The 25,986-nt window shown below is 39.3% G+C and overlaps 1 protein-coding gene across 12 annotated transcripts in view; it reads right to left on the reverse strand.

Moving 5' to 3' along the window:
- The window catches only part of LOC134359827 (formin-binding protein 1), a 223,553-nt gene that overhangs the window by 196,745 nt on the left and 822 nt on the right, over positions 1–25,986 (reverse strand). The gene's annotated exons all lie outside the window — the stretch shown is intronic.

Here is a 25,986-nt window from a genome sequence, read left to right on the forward strand (position 1 = left end):
ATAGCAAAAGTAGGACATACACAATGAAACGTCATATCTGAGTGAGTATTGAGTAACAGAATGACCCCGTCCACCAAGGATCCCACCAGAAGTAGATAATATAATTAAGAAGGTATATGGGCTTCTTGCCTCAAGAGCAGGAAAGACATGATAGCGCGCGCGGCCACTTCGGTGATGAATATCTGTTATCTGTCAAGTAGGGGACCGTGCACAATCCTGATTTGATGGAGACAGATGTGAGAGCACAGCGGAACATCTGGAAAACTTCTGAAATGCCACTTCGCTGCCGCTGCTACTGTGTGGTAACCGGAATCTCCGGAGATGAAGGCCCCGAAATCCTCAGCTTTGTGTGTTTCAGCGGCCGGGGAGAGGCCGAAGGCGCTCAGCAGAGGATGGCGCTTGGGAGGCGGTATTGGAGAGGCTGCTCGGAAGCACGGAGTTTTTGGATGGATGGACTCAGGGTCGGCTGCTTCCAAGGTATTGGCAAGTTGACGGTGCCTGGAGGTTTATGGCAGGGAGTTTCTCCCTTTTGCCACCGCTATCGGGGACTCGGGACTTTGGGACTTTTTTTTACTGTGCCCATGGTCTGTTCTTTATCAAATTATGGTATTGCTTTGCACTGCTGTAACTATATGTTATAATTATGTGGTTCTGTCAGTGTTAGTCTTTGTTCTGTACTGTTTTCTGTGATATCACTCCGGAGAAACATTGTATCATTTTTTAATGCATGCATGGATTTCTAAATGACAATAAAAGAGGACTGAGTGTTCTCATAATCTAAAAAAAAAGCATTGGTTCAGGCATACTTGAATGCTGTCTGCAGTTCTGGGTCACCACACTATAGCATGAAAGTCAGTGCAGTGGAGAATATGCAAGGGACAATCATCAGATGTGAACTTAGTCAGCTCCATCATGAGCACTAGCCTCCATAATATCAATGTGTGATGCCTCAAAAAGATAGCATTCATCATCAAGGACCCCCATCACCTAAGTCATGCTTTGTTCTCATTGCTCCCATCAGAAAGGAAGTACAGAATCATGAAGGCACACACTCACTGATTCAGGAACAGCTTCTTCATCTCTGCCATCAGATTTCCGAATGGTCATTGAACCCATGAAAACTACCTCACTACTTTAAGTCCTGACGAAGGGTCTCGGCCTGAAACGTCGACTGCGCCTCTTCCTATAGATGCTGCCTGGCCTGCTGCGTTCACCAGCAACTTTGATGTATCTCACTACTTTAACTTTATTATATGTGTGTGTGTGTGTATAACAAAAATAAATCTATAATATATATAGAATATATACATATATTCTTATTGTAATTCATGTTTTTTTCTATTATTATGTATTGAATTGTACTGCTGCCGCAAAATCAACAAATTTCACGACATTACCCGGTGATATTAAATCTGATTCTGATTCTGTTGCTTAGGATCAAGTGTTTCAGTTATGTGTAGAAACTGGATAGACTGAGTTGTTTTCCTTGGAGCAGTAAGGCTGAGGGAAAATTTGATGGAGGTATATAAAATCTACAAGGTAGATAAAGAGCAAGCTTTTCCCTATGGTAGAGATGTTTAAAAGAAGAGGGCATAAATTTAGGGTAGGGCTCAAAAGGTTTAAAGTGTTCTCAGAATATTTAAGTATCTGGACAAGGCACAGAAATCAATAGAGCAAGTGCTGATAAAAGGGAATAGTACAGTCATGCTGTGTCAAAGGACATTTCTGTTCTGCACAAAAATTACTAGTGTAAGAAGTTTTTCCAATCTGTTAAGTATTAGAGCTCAATACTGTATATTTATTTAAGAACAAATGTATTCTTAAAAAGTTCATGAAAATCAGAAAAAAAATCAAATTAAAAGCTTGATAAATCTTTCACTTCTTTCCATGCATTCAATATTGATATGACCTGCAGTGGTATCTTCAAATATTCACTCATGACAAGATACAGTTCCATGGCAACTGGCAATCCTTTTGCATCTAGCTGATTTCCCCCAAAGGCACTAGATTCATGCTCTCCCACCACAGAAGCATGACAGGCAACTCTAGCTGAATTTTCTTCCTTACATACCAAGAATGCTAAAAATACCTGCATCATAATGATAAACAAAGAAATTATATTTTGACTTGTATGGTTCAGTACCACATCAAACCAGTCTTATTCACAGAAGCATTGCAAGGGCTCCAACTATTGTTTGTTAAATGACATCTGGCATAGACCTTACTATTGAATTGAGTATTTAAGGATGTACAATCAATCAATAGCTTAAGTTATAATTTGTGGAAGCGAATTGCAATTAGCATCGTCGTAGCTCGTAATAGGCACTAATGATACACGAAGGTCAAGTACTAAAATTTAAAATAAGGAAGTCTGGAGCAGCCAAAGATTCAAAATGGTCAGATGTATTTTTATTTCTTGGTATTCAAGCAAAATGTTTACTATCTGTTTATGAAACACATTGTTCATTACTCATGGTTTTTAACGGAAGGTAGAAAGGCAAACCATTATTCCTGTCATACCAAGTCCAGTATTTCCAAAAGAAGGTGCAGCCCCTGTACTGAGTGTATCTACATGTAAGCTGCATGTAACAACTTCAGTGTATTTAATTAAAATTAACTACAATGCAAGTTGGACTTCAACATAGGAACAAGATTATAAGCCATTTTCTTTCTTTTTAAATCTTTTTATTAATTTCATAAAATGAAAACATAAAGCAAAAATACAAGTAGTAGGAGATACATTGTTACAGTTAAAATGAGTAATTGTAAAACCGTATAGTATAAATTGACGAAGCTCCCAATCGTGTAGAATAACAATGAATAATACAAAGCAAAAAAAACTGAAGAAAAATCATGAAAAAGAAAAAAAATAGAAAAAAAAACAAACCCCATCCCAAAAAACTAAACTAAACAGAACTAGTCAACTAAACCAAAAGACTTGGGCAATACTAACAACTTGAAAATGGGAAAAAAGAAAACCTTAGTGTCCACGACTCCATTCCTCTCAACCAACATTACAGAGAAATAAAACAAGTTTGGAAATAGTCAAATTACATCAAATGAAAATGCTGAATGAATGGCCTCCAAGCTTTTTCAAATCTAATAGAAGGGTCATAAACTGCACTTCTAATTTTTCCCAAATTCAAACATACCATAGTTTGTGAAAACCAATGAAATACAGTAAGCCATTTTCAAGGCACAGGGAAAACTAGTAAAGCTATTTTTCAGCTGTTAAGGGCCATAGGAATGTGTTCCAAAATCACTTGCCTACCAATATTCCCATTCATTTACAAACATGAGAAAAATTACCACACAATATTTCTGAATACTTAAAATTAAATTCCGATGTTCCTTGATTTATCCCTCTAAAACAGTAATGTTCTTTCCACTAACTAAAGGTGTTATGTCCTGTTGACAGAACAGTTTAAAAGAAGCTCTGCATTCTTGTTAAAATGGAACAATAATCTCAAAATTTTCTATCCAAACCTGAATACGGAACATCATATTTCATCATCTGCGTGATATAGCATTTTACTTCAACATAATGATGCAATGCTTACCATGATCAATTTCGAATGAGAAGAAGTGAAATTCATTCTGGTCTGATCCAAATAAAATACTTCTTCAAAGATGCAGACCTTTGACAAACTGAAAGCTTATAAATCATGAAACAGGGAAGTGAACCACAATGAAAAAGGAAATTAACTTACCTTGTTTTCACCTACTGAAAATAATAAAATTCCAATTCACTTCTCATCTTACATTTAATAAATTAAATGTACATATTTTGAGAAATATTAAGGACTCCTAAATACATATCTTTCAATATGGTACAAATAAATTTTATTCTAAATATATTAAGCCAGTTTTCCCTTTAACTTTAGCAACACTTGTGCTTCAACATAACAGTAGAGCTAGAGTCATCTATTAGAAGAACAAGGACCATAGAAACAAAATGTATTTTACCATACAAATTTATTGACACAGACTGGATAGTAAAATAATCTAATTTTATGTTATAATATGGAAAAACACAATTACAAGTACGTAGTTTTTTTAAAAACAATAATCAAAATGAGCTATAAAATATTTGTCTCAAGATGTCATAATAATTGAAAAATAAAAACTTGCAGATGCCAAAAATCTGAAGTAAAAATAGAAAACATTGAAAATATGTAGATCAGGCTACATCTTTGAAGTAATCCACCAGTCCAAACCAAGCTTAAGGAAGAGCAATTCATTTTCATCTCAGCACACTGCATTCCTCACAACTTAAACAGAACTCAACAATTTTAAACAACTGTCCTTTCCTGTGTGTATTGGAACTGCCCAGTTATGATGGAAAGCCATTCAAATGTAACATTAGCTCAGTTTATCTCTCTCCACAGAAGCTACTTGATTTGCTGAGTATTTCAGGCAATTTTTAAAATCTCACATTTAAAACTTCTGATGTATTCTGCATCTCTACTTCATTCATTCCAATCTGTTTTTTTCTTCCTCTAGCTGTGATCACCTTCTCTTAAACTGCAACAACTTTTGTGTCCATTGGATAGTCTTGTCTACAGAGGCATCAGAGACACAAAAAAATCTACAGATGGAAGAAAACCTGAGCCACACACACAAAATGCTGGAGGTCAGGAAAAGAAGTTTCAGGCCGAGACCCTTCATCAGGACTGGGAATGAAGGGAGAAGTCAAAATAAGAAGGTGGGGGGAGGGGGAGGAATGCAGGCTGCCAGGTGATAATGGGACCAGGTGAGGGGGAAGGTGGGTGAGTGGAGTAAGGGGAATGATGTAAGAAGCAGGGAGTTGATAGGTTGAAGAGGTAAGGAGGTGACAGGTTGAAGGGGTAAAGAAGAAAAATATCTGATGGGAGTAGAGACCAGTTCTCTAGTTCTCAGTTCTCAGTTCTCAGAAGGGCACCTGAAGAGCTTACCTCCTCGCTTTGACGGGAGTTCTGCGAGACCCTCTCTCACTACTTCTCTCTGGTTCTTCAACAATTCTTTGAGGAGATTACAAGTAGGATAGATAAAGGGAATGCAGTGGATGTTGTATATTTGGATTTTCAGAAGACCTTTGACAAGGTGCCACACGTGAGGCTGTTTACCAAGTTAAGAGCCCATAGTTTTACAGGAAAGATCTTAGCATGGATAGAGCATTGGCTGACTGGTAAGAGACAGTGAATGGGAATAAAATGTGCCTTTTCTGGTTGGCTGACTGGTAGTGTCCCACAGGGGTCGGTGTTGGGACTGCTTCTTTTTATGCTGTATATCAATGATTTTGATGATGGAATAGATGGCTTTGTTGCCAAGTTTGCAGATGATATGAAGATTGGTAGAGGGGCAGGTAGTGTTGAGGAAACAGGAAGTCTGCAGAAGGAATTAAGACAGATTAGGAGAATGGGCAAGAAAATGGCAAATGAATACAATGTTGGAAAATGCATGGTCAAGCACTTTCATAGTAGAAATAAATGTGCAGACTATTTTCTGAAGGGGAGAATATCCAAAAATCTGAGATTTGGGAGTGCTTACGCAGAACACCCTGCAGTGAAAGGGAATAAAAGATCCTTTTCTGGTTGGCTGCCAGTGACTAGTAATGTTCTGCAGGAATAGGTGTTGGGACTGTTTTTTTGTGTGTTGTATATCAATGATTTAGGTGATGGAATAGTAGGCTTTGTGGCCAAGTTTGAAGATGATACAAAATTGGTGGAGTGTTGAGGAAACAGGAAAGCTACAGAAGGACTTAGACAGATTAGGAGAATGGGTAAGAAAGTGACAAATGAAATACAATGTTGGAAAAATGCATGGTCATGCACTTTGGTAGTAGAAATAAATGTGCGGACTATTTTCTAAATGGGGAGAAAATCCAAAAAGTCTGAGATGTAAAGGAACTTGGGCGTCCTTGTGCAGAACTCCCTTAAGGTTGGCTTGCAGGTTGAGTCAGTGGTGAGAAAGGCAAATGCAATGTTAGCATAAATTTCAAGAGGTCAAGAATATAAAAGCAGGGGTGTGATGCTAAGGCTTTATAAGGCACCAGTGAGGCCTCACATTGAGTATTGTGAACGGTATTTGGCTTCTTATCTAAGAAAAGATGGGCTGACATTGGACAGGGTACAGAGGAGGTTCACAAGCATGATTCCAGGAATGAAAGGATTATCATATGAGGAACATGTGATGGACCTGGGCTTGTACTCACTGAAATTTAGAAAGATGAGGGGGGGATCTCATTGAAACCTTTCGAAAGTTGAAAGGCCTAGATAGAGTAGATGTGGAAAGAATATTTCCCGTGGTGGGGTAAGTCTAGGACAAGGTCACAGCCTCAGGACAAGGTGGTGTCCATTTAAAACAATGATGCGGATAAATTTCCAGAGGGCGGTAAATTTGTGGGATTTGTTAGCATAGGCAGCTGAGGAGGCCACGTCGTTTGTTTTTTTTTATGTGGAGAATGATAGGTTCTTGATTGGCGACAGCATCAAAGGTTATTGAAGAGAAGGCCAGGAAGTGGGGCTAAGGAGGAGAAAAAAGGATCAGCCACGATTGAGTGGTAGAGCAGAGGATGGGTCAAATAGCCTAATTCTGCTCCTATGTCTTATGGTTTTAACCATGTACTCACTCAGACTCACTACCAGAGCCACGTGCTCTTCATCCTATCAGATTCCTATATCCAAAATTAAGCTGAAAACCACTTTTGATATAATGTCATGGTTTCAACGATGACTGTTTCACTCAAACTCCTTAATTAGCTAATGCTCGATTAAGGAAACAAAGACAAGTTAAAGCTTTTCTTTGACTAGTCTTTAAAAATTCTGACTTCTGAGACTCTGGCCTCAGAAGGAAGAGCATTTGGGATGGAGTGTGTCAAAAGCACTCAGAAGCCTTGCAGAAATGGAAAGAAGCACATCATCTCAAACTACCGAACCTGCATATCAGGCATTGTTTACCCTATCTATGGGAGTCTGCAGTCCTTACTCGGTTATCTCAGAACCCACAAAATTAAAGCAGACAAAAGTTATCCTTGATCCCAAAGAAATGTGAAAAAGAGATAAAGCTTCCACAATTAAGAGCTAAATTTGCGAATCATTCAATTTAAATAGATTAACTGTTGTTCTGTGTCACCGTACACAAAAAAAGCTCCTCCCACGCCTCATTTGGTGCATCGGACAGCAACTTTTGCCGTTTCTTTAGCATTTGTCTGTTTTACAAGACCAAGTTGCTAGCTCAACGCTCAACCTCGTGGAACTTGTGCAAGGAGCCGTCTAGATTCAAACCTGGGATCTCTCACCCCAAAGTCTGGTGTGGACACCGCTACACCACCAGCACAGACCACAGTACAGTAGATGATAAACTATTAAAAGTACACAAAAACTGCTACCAGATGAGCATAAAAAAAAGCTATTTCGACAGTGGATTTCGAAGGTTTTTAGAAGCAAGACAAAACTCTAAAGAAGATTTCATGTTAAAACTCAAAATCCTGACAGTCTGAATATCCCACTAACCAAATTATCCATCTTTAAAGGAATTCTTAAAATGGATACAAAACTATTAGCCCTCTCAAGAAATATCTTGTATTCCTTCACACTGACCTCCTTCTGTAGTGCAAACATTTTCTAAGACTATCCTTGTCACCATCTTTTGCATTGACAAATTTAGTCTACTCTGAAGGTATTATAATTGTTATAACATTTAACAATTGATCAAAATAAGTACAAGGTCTGGAGTCTCAGTTTAAGTCTACCCCACTTTGTTGTAACGTAATAAACAAACTGTCTAGTCCAGAAGATGACCAACCAAAATAGGCTTGGGTAATCTATTCAGGTTTTAAGGACACTGGCCTGCAGGAGAAAGCAATTCATTGACACAACCATCAAAATCCATAAAGGAGCTATCAGGACAGACTCTCTCACAGCTAAAGAATCAAAATACAAAGCAAAAGTATGAAACAGGGAAACAGCAAACAGGGCCCATTTGAGCAACTTCATTGCATCATGTGCAATAATAGCAGGTGTTTCCCTGATGACAAACAGTTTATAAAGGCTATCAAATCTGTGCATGAATCATCCACAGACAGAGATCAGTCATTGTGCAAAATACAATCTCTTGTATGTTAACATTTAAATTTTCTATTTCTCCAATGCAAGAATGGTTAAAGAAGTAGGTTTCACTAAACCTGGAACACAGTGTATATCCACTTTTCTGATTTGGAAGATTAAGGAATTATCCTGGGGGGGTTGGTTACTACAGAAGGAGTGCTGTAAGGAGGGGGTGAGGGGGTTAGTAACATGGAGACCATTGAGATTTCAAGCAGTTGTTGACCAGTGGAATTTTAAGAGCCATAGGATGTGGAACAAAGTGAATCTGCTTAGGAGGAAAAGGTGAAAGGATGAGTAGAAACAAACAATGCCCAACTTGATGACTGGGATATTGCCATCAGCAGTTGGAGTATTTATCACATTAGTCTTTCCAATTCTTTGGCACACTTTAACATACAGAATTCAGAATAACTTTGAAACTAAGAAACACAGAACTGTAGATGATACTAATCAGCCTATTGGATATGTAGCAGCTAGGAAAGAAATACCAGTTTTATCCAATTAACTTTTTGCCTTTCACACTTTGAATCTGCAAATATTTCTTCCAAGTATTTATTAAATTTCCTTCAATAGAAACTAATGAAACTGCATCCACTGCCTATTCAGATAAGGCAAGCCAAATAATGTACTTAGTAAACTAAAGAATTGCAAAAAAAAGGTAAGAATTATCTTTAAAACATTTCATCTGATTATTGGCCCTTCTGCAATTAGGAATTGCTTCTCCTTACATATTAACAAAACACTTGATAATTTTAGCACTTACAACGAATCTTTTCCTAGTGCGCTCAAAAGAAAACAATCCTGCCTTTTCTCTTAACTGGAAGTCCTTAATCTCTGGTACTTATTGGGTAAACCATCTGGGTACTTTCTAAGACTTTTCATATTATTCATGAAGTCTTCTATCCAGAACTGGACTTAACTCAGTTATGTTAACATCTGAGATTGGCAACTGATAATTGTCACATGTATTGAGACATGGGTTACACTTGAACCACAGGGGGACCAATATCCTTTCAGGGAGGTTTGTTAGTGCTATTGGGGAGGCTTTAAACTAGATTTGCAGGGGGATGGGAACCAGAGTGCCAGAGCTGACAGTGTGGCTGGGGTGAAAATAAATGATGTTGAAAGTTTAAGCAAATCCGCTGATAGAAAGGTTGTGAGTGGTGGTAAAAATCTTCTGAGGTGTATATATTTCAATGCTAGGAGTATTGCGGGGAAGGCAGATGAGTTGAGGGCGTGGATTGACACGTGGAATTATGATGTTGTAGCAATTAGTGAAACTTGGCTACAGGAGGGGCAGGACTGGCAGCTTAATATTCCAGGGTTCCGATGTTTCAGATGTGATCGAGGCAGAGGAATGAAAGGTGGGGGAGTAGCATTGCTGGTTAGAGAAAATATTACAGCAGTCTCAGGCAGGACAGATTAGAGGGCTTGTCTACTGAGTCCTTATGGGTGGAGCTGAGAAACAGGAAAGGTATGGCCACATTAGTGGGATTGTATTACAGACCACCCAATAGTCAACGAGACTTGGAAGAGCAAATCTGCAGAGAGATAGCAGGCAACTGCAGGAAACATAAAGTTGTGGTGGTAGGGGATTTTAATTTTCCATACATTGATTGGGACTCCCATACTGTTAGGGGTCTAGATGGTTTAGAGTTTGTAAAATGTGTTCAGGAAAGTTTTCTAAATCAATATATAGAGGGACCAACTAGAGGGGATGCAATATTGGATCTCCTGTTAGGAAGCGAATTAGGGCAAGTGACAGAAGTCTGTGTAGGGGAGCACTTTGGTTCCAGTGATCATAACACCATTAGTTTCAATTTGATCATGGACAAGGATAGATCTGGTCCTAGGGTTGAGGTTCTGAACTGGAAGAAGGCCAAATTTGAAGAAATGAGAAAGGATCTAAAAAGTGTGGATTGGGACAGGTTGTTCTCTGGCAAAGATGTGATTGGTAGGTGGGAATACTTCAAGGGGGAAATTTTGAGAGTCCAGAGTTTGTATGTTCCTGTCAGGATTAAAGGCAAATTGAATAGGAATAAGGAACCTTGGTTCTCAAGGGATATTGCAACTCTGATAAAGAAGAAGAGGGAGTTGTATGAAATGTATAGGAAACAGGGGGTAAATTAGGTGCTTGAGGAGTATAAGAAGTGCAAGAAAATACTTAAGAAAGAAATCAGGAGGGCTAAAAGAAGACATGAGGTTGCCTTGGCAGTCAAAGTAAAGGATAATCCAAAGAGCTTTTACAAGTATATTAAGAGCAAAAGGATTGTAAGGGATAAGATTGGTCCTCTTGAAGATCAGAGTGGTCAGCTTTGTGCGGAACCAAAGGAAATGGGGGAGATCTTAAATAGGTTTTTTGTATGTATTTACTAAGGAAGCTGGCATGAAATCTATGGAATTGAGGGAATCAAGCAGTGAGACCATGGAAACTGTACAGATTGAAAAGGAGGAGGTGCTTGCTGTCTTGAGGAAAATTAAAGTGGATAAATCCCCGGGACCTGACAGAGTGTTCCCTTGGACCTTGAAGGAGACTAGTGTTGAAATTGTGGGGGCCCTGGCAGAAATATTTAAAATGTCGCTGTCTATGGGTGAAGTGCCGGAGGATTGGAGAGTGGCTCATGTTGTTCCGTTGTTTAAAAAAGGATCGAAAAGTAATCCGGGAAATTATAGGCCAGTGAGTTTAATGTCAGTAGTAGGTAAGTTATTGGAGGGAGTACTAAGAGACAGAATCTACAAGCATTTGGATAGACAGGGACTTATCAGGGAGAGTCAACATGGCTTTGTGCATGGTAGGCCATGTTTGACCAATCTGTTGGAGTTTTTCGAGGAGGTTACCAGGAAAGTGGATGAAGGGAAAGCAGTGGATATTGTCTACATGGACTTCAGTAAGGCCTTTGACAAGGTCCCGCATGGGAGGTTAGTTAGGAAAATTCAGTCGCTAGGTATACATGGAGAGGTGGTAAATTGGATTAGACATTGGCTCGATGGAAGAAGCCAGAGAGTGGTGGTAGAGAATTGCTTCTCTGAGCAGAGGCCTGTGACTAGTGGTGTGCCACAGGGATCAGTGCTGGGTCCATTGTTATTTGTCATCTATATCAATGATCTGGATGATAATGTGGTAAATTGGATCAGCAAGTTTGCTGATGATACAAAGATTGGAGGTGTAGTAGACAGTGAGGAAGGTTTTCAGAGCCTGCAGAGGGACTTGGACCAGCTGGAAAAATGGGCTGAAAAATGGCAGATGGAGTTTAATACTGTCAAGTGTGAGGTATTGCACGTTGGAAGGACAAACCAACGTAGAACATACAGGGTTAATGGTAAGGCACTGAGGAGTGCAGTGGAACAGAGGGATCTGGGAATACAGATACAAAATTCCCTAAAAGTGTCATCACAGGTAGATAGGGTTGTAAAGAGAGCTTTTGGTACATTGGCCTTTATTAATCGAAGTATTGAGTATAAGAGCTGGAATGTTATGATGAGGTTGTATAAGGCATTGGTGAGGCCGAATCTGGAGTATTGTGTTCAGTTTTGGTCACCAAATTACAGGAAGGATATAAATAAGTTTGAAAGAGTGCAGAGAAGGTTTACAAGGATGTTGCCGGGACTTGAGAAACTCAGTTACAGAGAAAGGTTGAATAGGTTAGGACTTTATTCCCTGGAGCGTAGAAGAATGAGGGGAGATTTGATAGAGGTATATAAAATTATGATGGGTATAGATAGAGTGAATGTAAGCAGGCTTTTTCCACTGAGGCAATGGGAGAAAAAAACCAGAGGACATGGGTTAAGGGTGAGGGGGGAAAAGTTTAAAGGGAACATTAGGGGGGGCTTCTTCACACAGAGAGTGCTGGGAGTATGGAATGAGCTGCCAGACGAGGTGGTAAATGCGGGTTCTTTTTTAACATTTAAGAATAAATTGGACAGATACATGGATGGGAGGTGTATGGAGGGATATGGTCCGTGTGCAGGTCAGTGGGACTAGGCAGAAAATGGTTTGGCACAGCCAAGAAGGGCCAAAGGGCCTGTTTCTGTGCTGTAGTTTCCATGGTTTCTATGGTAAAAAAAATGTTTTGCATGCCATTCATACATATAATTTCAAAACGTAAGTACATTGAGGTAGTAGAAAAGGGAAGAAAAAATAACAAAACGCAGAATATAATGCTACAGCTATATGCAAAATGCAAAGCAGGTAGACAAAAATGTGCAAAGGCTTTGAAGAGGTAGATTGTGAGGACGAGATCCATTCAAATGCCTTACAACAGTAGAATAGACACTGTCCTTCAGCCTGGTGTTGCGTGCTTACAAACTTTAATATTTTCTGCCTGATGGAAGCAAGGAGAAGAGAAAATATCTGAGGCGGAAGGGATCCTTGATTTGCCGGCAGCTTTCCAGACATGTCAGGAAGTGTAACCGGAGTCTACGGAGGAGAGGCTGGTTTTTATGTGTCCGCAACCATCAGAAATTTCTTGCAAACTTGGGCAGAACAGACACCATACCAAGCTGTAATGCATCTGGACAGGATGCTTTCAATGGTGCATCTATCAAAATTGGTATGGATCAATGGGAACATGCTGATGTTCCTTGATTTTCTGAGGAAGTAGAGGCATCACTGTGCTTTTTTGGCCATAGCATCTCGGTGGGTGGACAAAGTCAAGTTATTGACGTTTATACCTAAGAACTTGAAGCTCTCCACCACCTCCACCTCAGCACCATTGATACACCATTGGCCACTGGGAAATTCTGCTTTTGGCGGAGGGAGCAAAGGTGCTTGACCAAACAATCCCCCAATTTACGCCAGGTCTCACCAATGTAGTGGAGGCTGCATCAGGAGCACCGGATACAATAGACAACCCCAACACATTTGCAGGTGAAGTGTTGCCTCACCTGGAAGGACTGTTTGGGGCCCTGAAAGGAGGTGAGGGAGGAGGGGAATGAATGAAAATAAGTGTATACAAGGTGTGCTACGTACTGTATACAGATAATTCAAGGAAAAATTATGCACAAAATAATTATTTTTAAAATAAATCAATGCTACTTTAAACAACAATGTGCAATCACAGCAAGTTAACACTCAATTGCCATTTTTTGTAAACCTACAGATAATTATTTAGCAGTGTATCACCAGTTATTTCACGAGTTACAAAAGTAAGGCAAGCATTTGTTGCAATTTTCAAGATAAATTTCAGATTACTTTCCTTTATTGCCGGCCTTTGATTCTGGTTAAAAGTCAATATTATAATCATTACTCAATGCCTTCCTGTTCAGTTTGAAAATAGGCATCCTCATCATAGTTGCTTCAGAAGCGCTGAAGTAAATTTTAGCTGTGGCCCCCAAGCTAAGTGACAAATACTGGCACTCAAATTTCATCATTTACATCTTCATGTGGTTTAAACATATAAATTCAATTGTAAATCAGGTAACTATTAAATTAAGTAGTTTCAAAACAAATCGCAGAATCCAAAACATCGACTGTACTTTTTTCTGCCTGGCATTTTGTGTGTTGCTCAGATTTCCAGCATCTGCAGATTTCCTCTGATCTGGTTTGCAGTATATATTTAATGCTTCGAAAATGAATAAGTAGCTGATTTAAACTCACTATCCAACTAAATGAGATTTTCCCTAAACGATAGGTAAAAATATAATTCACTCAACTTAAAAGCACATTTTACAATGATTCACCCAAGGTCGACAAAATGAAACCGCAAATAGAATTTTCACCACAGCTTACCATCACGTCTAACACATTGAAACAGTCTTTTTTCAATTGATGTGAACTCAGAAATCCCCTCATCCACATGTCCTACGCACCCCCTCCACCCCCGTGTCTACTTCATATGCTCTTCAAATCCTATCTTCCTCACGCCAATCTAGATTAATCTTAAATGACATTCTGTTCAATTTTCCCCTATGGTAGCTAGTTTCTCAATTTTAGTTCTTCCGGGTAGAGCAATCAAAATCAGGTTTAAGATCAATGGCGTAGGTCATGAAATGTGTTAGTATGTGGCAACAGTTCATTGCAATACATAATAAAAACTGTAAATTATAGCAAACACATATATACTTAAAAAGTTAAATTAAATAAGTAATCCAAAAAGAGAAAAAAGTAGTGTGGTGGTGTTCATGGATTCAATATCCATTCAGAAATCTGATGGCAGAGGGGAAGAAGGTGTTCCTGAATCACTGAGTGTGTGACTTTGGGCTCCTATATCTTCTCCTTGATGGTGGCAATGAGAACTGGGCATGTCTTGTGCGATGGGGGTCTTTAATGATGGATGCCAGCTTTTTGAGAAATCTCTCCTTGAAGACGTCCTGGATGCTGGGGGAGGGGGAAGTGCCCATGATGGAGCTGACTGAGTTCATAGCTTTCTGCAGCTTACTTCAATCCTGAGCAGTGGCCCCTCCCCCCACACCAGACAGTCAGAATGTTCTCCATGGTACATCTGTAGAAATTTGCGAGTGTCTTTGATGACATACAAAATGTCCTCAAACTCCTAATGAAATATAGCTACTGTCATGCCTTCTTTGTAGCTGCATCGATATGTTGGGTCCAGGATAGATCCTCAATTTCTCTATACTAAATAATTGATCTCCTGTTTTTGTCTTGGTGCACTAATGAAACAAATTCTCCCTAGCATTTCTATCTTGACAGCTTAATCTAATCACCTTGCTCTATCAAAACAGCTTAGCCCGTTCAATGCTTAATGATAGCCATGGCATGAACAACAGTCCATCATTAAATCTTCATGTACCTCCTCTATTGCCTTATTAGAACAGAAATCATGCTATATGAATTCAACTCAAAATTATTGCTTTTGCATTCTTTCCCTGAACATTTGAATTCCACTGCCCGTGTTTCTCCATTTTTAACTGCACTATTAATCTGTGATTTATGTATCTGTACTCCCAGATTCTTTTGTTCTTTTTACCCAATTTATAGTCAAGTGATTCAAGCATTTTTAAATGTAAAGCAAGCAAAAACTGTACATGTTCTAAATATGTAATTAAAACAGAATATGCTGGAAATACATGGAATGTCAGGTAGCCTCTAAGGAGAAACAAAACATCAATATTTCTGGTTAATGATCTATCATCAAGCATGGGAAAGTTTAAAAAATGAGCATGATTTGAATTGCAGAGAAGAGGCATGTTAGAAGAACAGTCTGTAATTGAATGAAAACCAAAAGAATATGGATGTCACGGGGTTTTAAAGGCTGCAATTGCCCCACCCTCTCAATTCTCTGCAAGTTTTCTAATTTTTTTCTTCTTCTGACAAAAGGTCACTGACCCAAAATGGGAAAAGCAGAACAGAATTAACAAAGCAGAATATTTTCTGTTTTTTGCACATTGTTCCTATGTTGAGAGATGTCTATGCTGGGGATTGGAATTTTTCAATCACGTGAAAGCATGCTTTTCCATTTCTCATACCAACTATTCAAAGTTATGCCAACTTCATCTGAAAGATATGCCATTTTTGTAATGAATCTACAACAAAATGCCCAAATCCATTTAAAATATGTTCAAATGAAACTTGTACAATGTCAGAAAATGTTACCTAATTGCCAAGCTGGATGAACACCCAAGGTATCAGAGGGAAATAAATGTTGACAATTTATCTGTCTAGTCTCCTTAATTTAAAATTGTAAAATATTTAAAATTCTAAAATTTAATCAATTTGTTATCAGCAATTTAAATGATCATTTGCCTTGAAAGCAGATCAAAGAGTAAATGGAGTGAGCTTCGAAGTTATAACTTGGTCAAAATGTCTGAATGATATATAATAGACTGTTCTGATTTTCACAGACAATTTTATTTTCTTTTGGACTGATGTTTCAGAAACTATTGATGGTATTGTTAGCCCTCCCACCATATCTGGCTACAAATCAAGTAATGTTTGATTCATTACAAGGGGAGTAAATACATCCTGGACATCTTTCCCATAACATTCCTAAAGAAATTGCTTTGAGCTCTTGGCTGCATCGTATTCAAAGTGTCACTGGTTAATCTGTTCTGTGCCTTCCAATATTTAAAATTTATTCTTATTTATGTGTGATTCACCTGTAGATTTTATCCATACCTTCTCAAGTTATCATGAGTTATGAGTACTACTGTGCTTTACACCCTGGTTTGCAGAAACGTTGTCTTGTTTCTATATACTTTATATGGTTATATACGTTATATACATGTATATAGTTAAATGACAATAAACTTGACTTGAATGTGCACTTTTGTAGTGTCTGCACACAAAATCGATTAATATTATTTGCTCCTATTTGACCCAATCATGTACAAAGTTGAAATTACAGATTCAAAATAATTTGCAAAAGATTCATAAAGAAACTCAAGGTACTTTAACTCGTCAGGAGCTGCAACCTCCTGCGTCAATAAATGGAAGTGATATTATAAATCATTCTAAAACAAGAACAAGGTAATAACTGGAGGATGAGAAACTTATAGGATAATGAACAAGTTATGATCTCAGTCACAATTCCTCTTTCAAGGTACAATATATATAGAATGGGCCAAAAGGCCTCCTCGTATGCCGTCGGGTTCTATGACTGCATGTGAAATGGGGTTGTCAAACACAGGAAATGTATCTTAGCCAACTTCCTGTTGCTTTACTCACTAAAATATATTCAGATTGTTAGGTAAAACAAAATCTAGATCTTCTACCATTGAAAAACTTTATTAAGCTATTCTAAAAAGTGTGGTTGTAAATCCGGATGTTATATGCTGTTGATGGATCAATGAATGAAGGCAAATTTCTGACACCAACAGTAACAAGCTACAAAAAAAATCCCCTTTAATTTTTTTTAAAGTGAGGCTGGTTAAAGTTAAACTTAAGATACTTTAGGACCATTTTCTGCAACATTGCTCACAAAGTTTACAAAGAAGACTCAACCAAGAGCTATCTTTGAAGTATGAGGAACATGCAAATAATTACTTGCAAAGCACTCAGAATGCCAATTTGATTTTTGCAATTCTCTGATTCTATTTTTATCCAATGTTCTCCTATATCTCTTCATTGTTTAAGTTTACATCTTAGGCACTGGACTTCAAATGTTAGTCAAGTAGTTCAAGCCCCAGGAAGTCCAATGATTACATGAAAATTCAAGGAGATGAGAAACAAGTCAGCAGAATTCTATTACCTAAACTAAATTCATTGAAATATTTTGTCTTTTAACAAAGTATAGACAATAAAAATCCTCTATACAAATGTGGAGGTATACATAATAAATGTATTTTGTACATTAGTAAGTAGTTTTTATGAGTATTTTAGTTAGCTTACTTAACATAAGAAACTTTTGCTGGAAACAGATTTTAACTTCAAACATTAATTGAAATAACAAAATTGAACACCCGCAGAAATAGTTGTATTAGTCTACTTGTGAGAACATGCTGCCAACTTTTCTGAGTTGAGTTTGTAAAAGGTTCCCTAAAACAATAAAGGTAACACAGTATCTCACATTATATGGGTTGCAGAAAACAGTACGTAGCTCCTAAACCTAAATTGAGGCACAAAGAAATGAACAATTTTAAAGCAACACACATCAAAGTTGCTGGTGAACGCAGCAGGCCGGGCAGCATCTCTAGGAAGAGGTACAGTCGACGTTTCGGGCCGAGACCCTTCATCAGGACTAACTGAAGGAAGAGCTAGTAAGAGATTCTTACTAGCTCTTCGTTCAATTAGTCCTGATGAAGGGTCTCGGCCCGAAACGTCGACTGTACCTCTTCCTAGAGATGCTGCCTGGCCTGCTGTGTTCACCAGCAACTTTGATGTGTGTTGCTTGAATTTCCAGCATCTGCAGAATTCCTCGTGTAACAATTTTAAAGTCCTGTTTCCTTTGTCTGGTCTCAATTTAAAAATTCACATTCACTACTAGTTTACTTAATTCTTGGCAACATCAATATAGATTTTAATTAAAGGATCATAAAAAAAGTTTGCATTCTTAAACAAATTATGAAGGTGTTTCAATTGTCTATAAATGATTAAATCATGACTATATGAAAATGAAAACTGTCTCGAAGATGAAGTATGTGATGTAATCACATCATGTGTGAAGACATGGCCATCAAATGCAAGTAATCAACATGCAGTACTGGATCGCAGCCCTATTCCGGGATATAACTATTGCATGACAGCAGCAAGAACTATCATAGTTAAGCCACTGAGTATAACTATACAACATCATCATCATCATTAAACTTATGGTACTATGTAATTCACATTCTATTGCTCCAGGTTTCTTAGGAAGAGTGATAAATACTGACTTTTTCATCTGTTCTGGTATTATTTCAGTCTCATAAATGTCATTGATTAAATCAGTAAGTTTTTCAATTCCATAATTTTCAAGGGTGATAATTTGTTCTATTACTAATATTATCACTATAGCTCATGATATAAAAGGTCACTGAATCGGAGATTTGTATCAAATGTGTTTATCAACTTGCAAATATTATTATTACAATTCATTCCAGTCAAACTAAATACTGTAATAAAAGAATGGTCTGAATGATACGCATAATAAAGTAATCAAAAGAACACATTAAAACACACCATACATACAATGTTATTACAGATTATAAAGAGGTTGTAATTTGAGGCCAAACATCGACTGTAAGATAAAACTTTACCCTACTTCACAGAGTGTAATTGCAGTTAGCAGCTAGAATATTGCCTGTAAGTATCTGATTGGATAATTGAAGGATATAAATGATCAATTACAATCAATGGTTTACTATAAGAGAAACAGATATTATACAAGTCTACACCACATCTGATGTTACATAGAATTAACACTATCACATTTGCAACGATGAGGCCACCCTCAGAGGGGCAACACCTTATATTTTGTCTGGGTAGCCCCCAACCTGATGGCATGAATATCAATTTCTCCTATTTAAAAAAGAATTCCCCTCCCCCAACATCTATTCCCTACTCTGGCCTCTTACCTCTTCTCACCTGCCTATCACCTCCACCTGGGTCTCCTCCTCCTTCCCTTTCCCTCATGGTCCACTCTCTTCTCTATCAGATTCCTTCTTCACCAACCCTTTACCTTTCCTACCCTCCTAGCTTCACCTATCACCTTCTAACTACCCTTCTTCCCCTCCCCCCACCTTTTTATTCTGATGTCTACCCACTTCCTTCCCAGTCCTGAAAAAGGATCTCAGCCCAAAATGTCAACTGCTAGTTCATATCCATAGATGCTGCTCAACCTGCTGAGCTCCTCCAGCATTGTGTGTCACTTTGAATTTCCAGCATTTTGCAGAATTTCTCACGTTTAACATTTGCAACTTCTCCTTTAACATACAAAACACAATTTTCTTACAAACTACCAATCACCATTTCAATCCAATCAGCTATGACTCATTTAAAAAACTGAAACTAAATTACTTCTCATCCTATATACTTCATATTGTTGAGTAGAGAGAAGGGTTGTATTTTGTCTAATGCTCATTTCCTATGTTCACAATACAGTAACTACTTCCTTTACAGAGTGCTTTTCAACCATCTACAACCATCTGCTCTGCACTTTCCTAAGATAACTATTTTTAACTTGAGTAAATGTGACAGGACTCTATGAAAGCTTTCTTGAAGAATATAATGCATTATATTTAGTACAGCTATGCATTGCCATTTACATTCCTTTTCTTTGACAGTCCTTCAAGAGTCAAGAGTGACTTGTTTGCACTCTAAATCCATGGATTCTAGGAGACCATTGTATGATTAGCAGACACATATTGGGCAGAAGGTGCACGATGTTGTGTCAGTTCTGCTCTTGTACATACACATATTCTCAGCATCCTCCTATCACAGAAATTTGAAGTGGCTCCTTCTCCATTTTAGTCTTGTTCTTCAATGAAGATCTGAATTTTATTTTTTTAAAAGAGAATCTAAGAACATCCTTAAGTGTTTTTGTCTATTTTCCCATGAAATCTCTTCTTAGGACAGAATTCAGAGTGAAGCACCTGTTTCAGGTTTCCATTGTCAGCCAGAAATTTTGAATTTGTTAGCAGGTAAAGGATGATGACAATGGTTTATAAAGGGATTTGCAGGATTTTAAAGATGCTATTTGTCATACTCCTCGAGTGATTTGAGGTGCCTATTATCTGTCACCCATGTCTCTGAACCAGAGAGGAAGCCAGGAATCACAGTTGCATGGTAAGGTGTGAATTTGGCCGCAAGTTTGAGGTCTTGAGCATTCTTTTCCTCAGTGGTCTGAAGGCTGGCCTGACGCATAGTAGGTTGGAGGTAAACCCTTTCATCAATGCTGTCTTTGCTTAGTAGTGCATCCAGAGATATAGAAAATGATTGTGTGGCAGAACTTGGCAACTATAGAGTTCTGGCTCCCAAGATGAACATCAACAACATAGTCTGCATGTTGTAAATCAATTACTGAAGCAGGGGTGGGGACAAAGAATGAATAGTTTGCTCTTCACTCGGTAAATGAACTTTAATCCAATGGAAAACCCATTAGAGTGGAGCATAACAATGATGAAGCAACGCAAACAAAGTGTTGGAGGAACTTAGCAGGTCTGGCAGTGTCAACGGAGGGAAAGAAATAGTTGACATTTCGGGCCAAGACACTTCATCAATACTAGAAGGCATCCTAACTGGTTGCAGCACCATCTGGGATGAAGGGACCATGGAACAAGATCAGAAAAAACCATGACTTCTGGTTGTAGTCCCACCCAACCTTAGTGCATTTACCCTATCTGTACCCTTCATAATTTTGTATTGCCCTATCAAACCTCCTCTTAATCTTCTACATTCTAAGGTATGGTCCTAACCTATTCAATCTTTCCTTATAACTCAGGTCCTCCAGACCCAGCAACATGCTTGTAAAGATTTTCCATAACACCCCGCACCCCCCCAATCTTCTGAACTCCAGGAGACAAAATCAGCTCAGCATAGTCATAGAAAAGTGCAGTACATAAACAGGCCCGATAGCCCAATCAGTCCATGCCAAAACCATTTAAACTGCCCACTCCCATCAACCTGCACCAGAGCCATAGGCCTCAATACCCCTACCATCCCTGTACCTATCCAAACATCCCCTAAGCATTGAAATTGAGCTCACACTCACCATTTGGGCTGACAGCTCGTTCCACACTCTGACACCTTCTGAATGAAGAAGTTTCCCCTTAAGTTTCCCCTATTGTCTATTGTTTCCCTTAAACTTTTTACCTTTCACCTTTAACCCATAACTTCTAGTTGTAGTCCCACCCAACCTCAGCGAAAAAAGCCTGCTTACATTTACTCTATCTACACCTTTCATAATTTTGTATACCTCTATCAAATCTCCTCTCAATCTTCTACATTCTAAGGAATAAAGTCCTAATCTATTCGATCTTTCCTTACAACTCAGGTCCTCCAGGCCCAGCAACATGCTTGTAAATTTCCTCTGTACTCTTTCAACCTTATTTACATCTTTCCTGTGGGTAGGTAACCAAAACTGCACACAATACTCCGAATTAGGTCTCATCAACATCTTACATCCCATCCTCTGTACTCAATACATTGATTTATGAAGGCCAATGTACCAAAAGCTTTATTTACAGCCTTATCTACCTGAGATGCCACTTTCAATGAATTACATACCTGTATTTCCAGATCCCTTTGTTCTACCACATTCCTCAGTGCCCCATGCTTCACTGTGTAAGACCTACCCTGGATGGTTCTATCATAAGAGCAAAACTTTACACTTGTTTGCATTAAATTCCATCTGTCATTTTTCCAGCTAATGCAGATCCCTCTGCAAGCCATGATAGCCTTTCACACTGTCCACTACACCTCCAATCTTGGGAGTCATCCACAAATTTGGTGATCTCGTTAACTACATTATCATCCAGATACTGATAACAGATGGCAAACAACAAAGGACCCAGTGTCGATCTCTGCAGCACACTACTAGTCACGGGTCTCCAGTCAGAGAGTGACCTTCTATGATCACTCTCTGGCTTCTCCCACAAAGCCAATGTCTAATCCAATTTACTACCTCATCCTAAGTGCCCAACAACGGAACCTCCTTGACCAGCCTCCCATGTGGGACTTTGTCAAATGCCTTCGTAAGTCTATGTAGACAACATCCACTGCCTTGCCTTATCAACTTTCCTGGTAATTTCCTCGAAAAACTCTATAAGATTGCTTAGACATGACCTACTATGTACAAAGCTATGCTGACTATCCTTCGTTAAGTGTTTGTCTATCCAAATACTTACAGTATATATCTGGTCCCTTAGAATACCTTCCAATGACTTTCCACAACTGATGTCAGACTCACCTGCCTATAATTTCCTGGTTTCTGTTTAGAGCCTTTTTTAAAACAGCGTAACAACATTGTCTGTCCTCCAATCCTCAGGTACCTCTCCTGTTGGTAAGGATGTTTTAAATATCTCTGCTAGGGCCCTGGCAATCTCTGCACTTGCTTCCTGTAAGGTCCAATGGAACACTTTGTCAGGCCCTTGGGATTTATCCAACCTGATTTGCCTCAGGGTAGCAAACACCTATTCCTCTGTAATCTATACAGGGACCATGAAGTTGATGCCACTTTGCCTCACTTCTATAGTCTCTGTATCCATCTCCAGAGTAAATACAGTTGAAAAGAATGCATGTAAGATCTACCCCAATTGTTTTGGCTCCACACATGGATTACCATTCTGGTTTTCCAGAGGACCGATTTTGTCCCTAGCAATCCTTTTACTATTAACATTCCTCTAAAAACTCTTAGGATTCTCCTTCACCTTGTCAGCTAGAGCAATTTCATGCCTTCTTTTAGCCTTCCTGATTTTTTTAAGTGTTCTCATACATTTCTTGTACTCCATAAGCACCTTATTTATTCCTGCCTGCCTATACCTGCTATGCACCTCCTTTTTTCTCTTAACCAGGGCCTCAATATCTCTTGAAAACAAGGTTCCCTACACTTGTTATCTTTACCTTTTATTCTGACAGGCACATACAAGCTTTGTACTTCCAAAATTTTTTTCTAAAGGCCTCCCACTTTCCAAGTACACCTTTACCAGAAAACAGCCTGTCCCAATCCACACTTGCCAGATCATCTCTGATACCATCAAAATTGGCCTTTCTCCAATTTAGAATCTCAACCTGTGGACCAGATGATCTGCCCTGTCACATTCTCAAACAGCACAGCCAGTATCGCACACTCTCTCAGTGGGACCTCTACATACTGATGAAGGAAACTTTCCTGAAAACATTTGACAAACTCTATCCCATCTGGCCCTTTTATATTATGGGATTCCCAGTCAATACGGGGAAAGTTAAAATCAACTACAATAACAAGGCGTAGCGCATGCTTCTTGCAACAATCTGCGATCTCTTTACAAATTTGTTCCTCTAAATCCCTAGAATTTTAGGTGGTCTGTAATATAGTCCTATTAAAGTGTCATACCTCTCCTATTTCTCAGTTCCACTCATAACGCCTCAGTAGTCGATTTCTCCAGTCTGTCCTGACTGAGCACAGCCATGATGTTTTCCCTGACTAGTAACACCACCCTCCTGCTTTAATTCTACCTGCTCTGTCACAACTGTCACCCAGTTGCTTGTGCCCTACTCCTTGGATGTAACTACCTCTCTATATGTCCTAACACCCCTTCAGCCTCCAGAATGATCACGAGTTCATCCAGTTCCAGCTCCAGCTCCTTAACATGATTGTTAGAAGCTGCAGGTGGGTGCACCTTTCGTAGTCGTCAGGAATTCTGGAGGTCTCCATGATCCTGGCATCTCTACTGTCCTAACTGAGCAGAAAGAAGAAGAGAAGGGAAAAAAAAACAACCTAGACCTTTTCTTTTGCTTTTCCTCTATTTGCTGAAGCCTCAGAGCTAAAACCTCAAGATCACCACTCTAACTCTGTCCACGCAATCAATGGCCATTGTGCTTGCCCCTGCCTTCCTTTAATTTGCTCTTGTTAATCAATTTCAAATGCAGATAGTTTTGTATATATTCTTTATATTTCCTACTTTTTATATATTTCTTATTGTAACTTATAGTATATTTTATATATTGCACTGTACTGCTGGTTCAAAACAAATTTCACAACGTATGTCTGAAAATAAACCTGATTCTGATTCTGGAAAAGAAAAGAACAGAAGCCAGAGTAAAAAGGTAGGAAGAGGAGAAGTACAAGGTAGCAGGTGATAGGTGAGACCAAGTAAGGGGGTTGGTGGGTGTATGGAGGAGGAGGAGGATGATGTAAGATGCTGGTATGCGATAGGTTGGAGAAATAAAAGGCTGAAGAAAGAGGAATCTAACAGGAGAGGACAGTAGGTCTCAGAATAAAGGGAAGGAGATGGGGAAGCAAAGGGAGGGGATGAGCAGGTCATGAGGGCTTTTTCCATTCCCCATTCTGGTTATTTTTTCACCCCTTGTCTTCTCCTCCCCCCCCCCACCACCCTCATGACCTAGTATAAAGAGGTAAAGGGCTGATTAGCAGAAGAAAATTAGGTTGGGGGGGGAGGAGGGTGGATATTGAGACAGGCCGGGAGCTGATTAGTGGAGCCAAAGTGTTATAGGTCATGGAGATTGACACGAAAGGAAGGTGAAGAGTGGAACCAATGAGGCATGATAGGCAGGTGGGAACTGTGGGGAGGGGAAATAGGGGTCCAAGTAAGAGAAGTGAAAAGTTGATGGGTCTGCATGGGTTTAGAAAGATGAGGATGGGTAGATCAAAATGAGAGTGAAAAGGGAGAGAAGGGGTAGGTTACCATAAATTAGAGAATTCAATGTTCATCACATTGTAGACAGCCCAGCTGGAATATGAGGTTCTGTTCTTGTAATCCTACAATCTCATTTATCTGAACTTCTTGTGAAATCAAAACAGACCAAGATTTGTCATTGATGTTACCCTTTTAGATTTGTCATACTTGAGGATCATGTCCCATTTACTTCCTGATGGATAGAATCCACACAGCAACTGTTCGACCTCTTTAGCCACTGGGAGGAGATAACTTTATAACAGCATAATCTGTCTTTTCCCCCAAAGCAGAAAGTAGGGAGACCCCTCTGAGATGTCCACAATTAGACTGAAGTGAAGATCAGCACGATTCTGGTGTCTCTGAGATCTCATGGTATGCTGTCCTCCTCCCAGTGGAGGAAGGTAACACCATGAACTTGCATCAGAAGTATTTCACTACATGTTAGTACTCCAGTAAGGATACCAACTAGCTCTAATGGCTTTACTGCTGTTTTACCATTTCAATCTCTTGCCAGGCTAGGAAGTTAAGGTTGTAAACACAAAATACTCTGCAGATGCTGGGGTCAAAGCAACACTCACAACACGCTGGAGGAACACAGCAGGTCGGGCAGCATCTGTGGAAACGATCAGTCAACGTTTCGGCCCGGGGAAACCTCCCCCCCCCCCCCCGGTCAGGACTGAAGAGGGAAGGGGCAGAGGCCCTATAAAGAAGATGAGGGGAGGGTGGGAAGGAGAGGGCTGGTAGGTTCCAGGTGAAAAACCAGTAAGGGGAACGATGCTAAGGCTAAGGTTGTAGTAGAGAGTGCACTCTGGGACAGAGTCAAGGGCATTCATATCAAACGTCTCCAAAGTTCTTCCAGCAGACTCTGACGACCTCTGTGCTTGATAGGTTTTCCTGCATTCTTAGCAGGGTGGATCTACTGGTGTGTGGACCATAAATAGTCTTAAAAACACTGAATAATCCACACGTCATATTCACCAGCTAGTCGTTCGATGTCCTGCATTTTTCAATCCACATTTTTCTGCATTGTTTTTAAACGGATCTTCGTCTTCAGACGTCTGTGTGGAGTATCTCGTCCTCCCACCACCAACCCCCCGCCTCTGGCCCCATCCCCCGGACATAAGGATTTCCAAGACGTGAGCAGCAACATTTCTCCTTCGCGTTACCCAATTCATCTTGAGGGAGGGGG

Source organism: Mobula hypostoma, chromosome 21, assembly GCF_963921235.1.
Source record: "Mobula hypostoma chromosome 21, sMobHyp1.1, whole genome shotgun sequence".
NCBI classification, from domain to species: Eukaryota; Metazoa; Chordata; class Chondrichthyes; order Myliobatiformes; family Myliobatidae; genus Mobula; species Mobula hypostoma.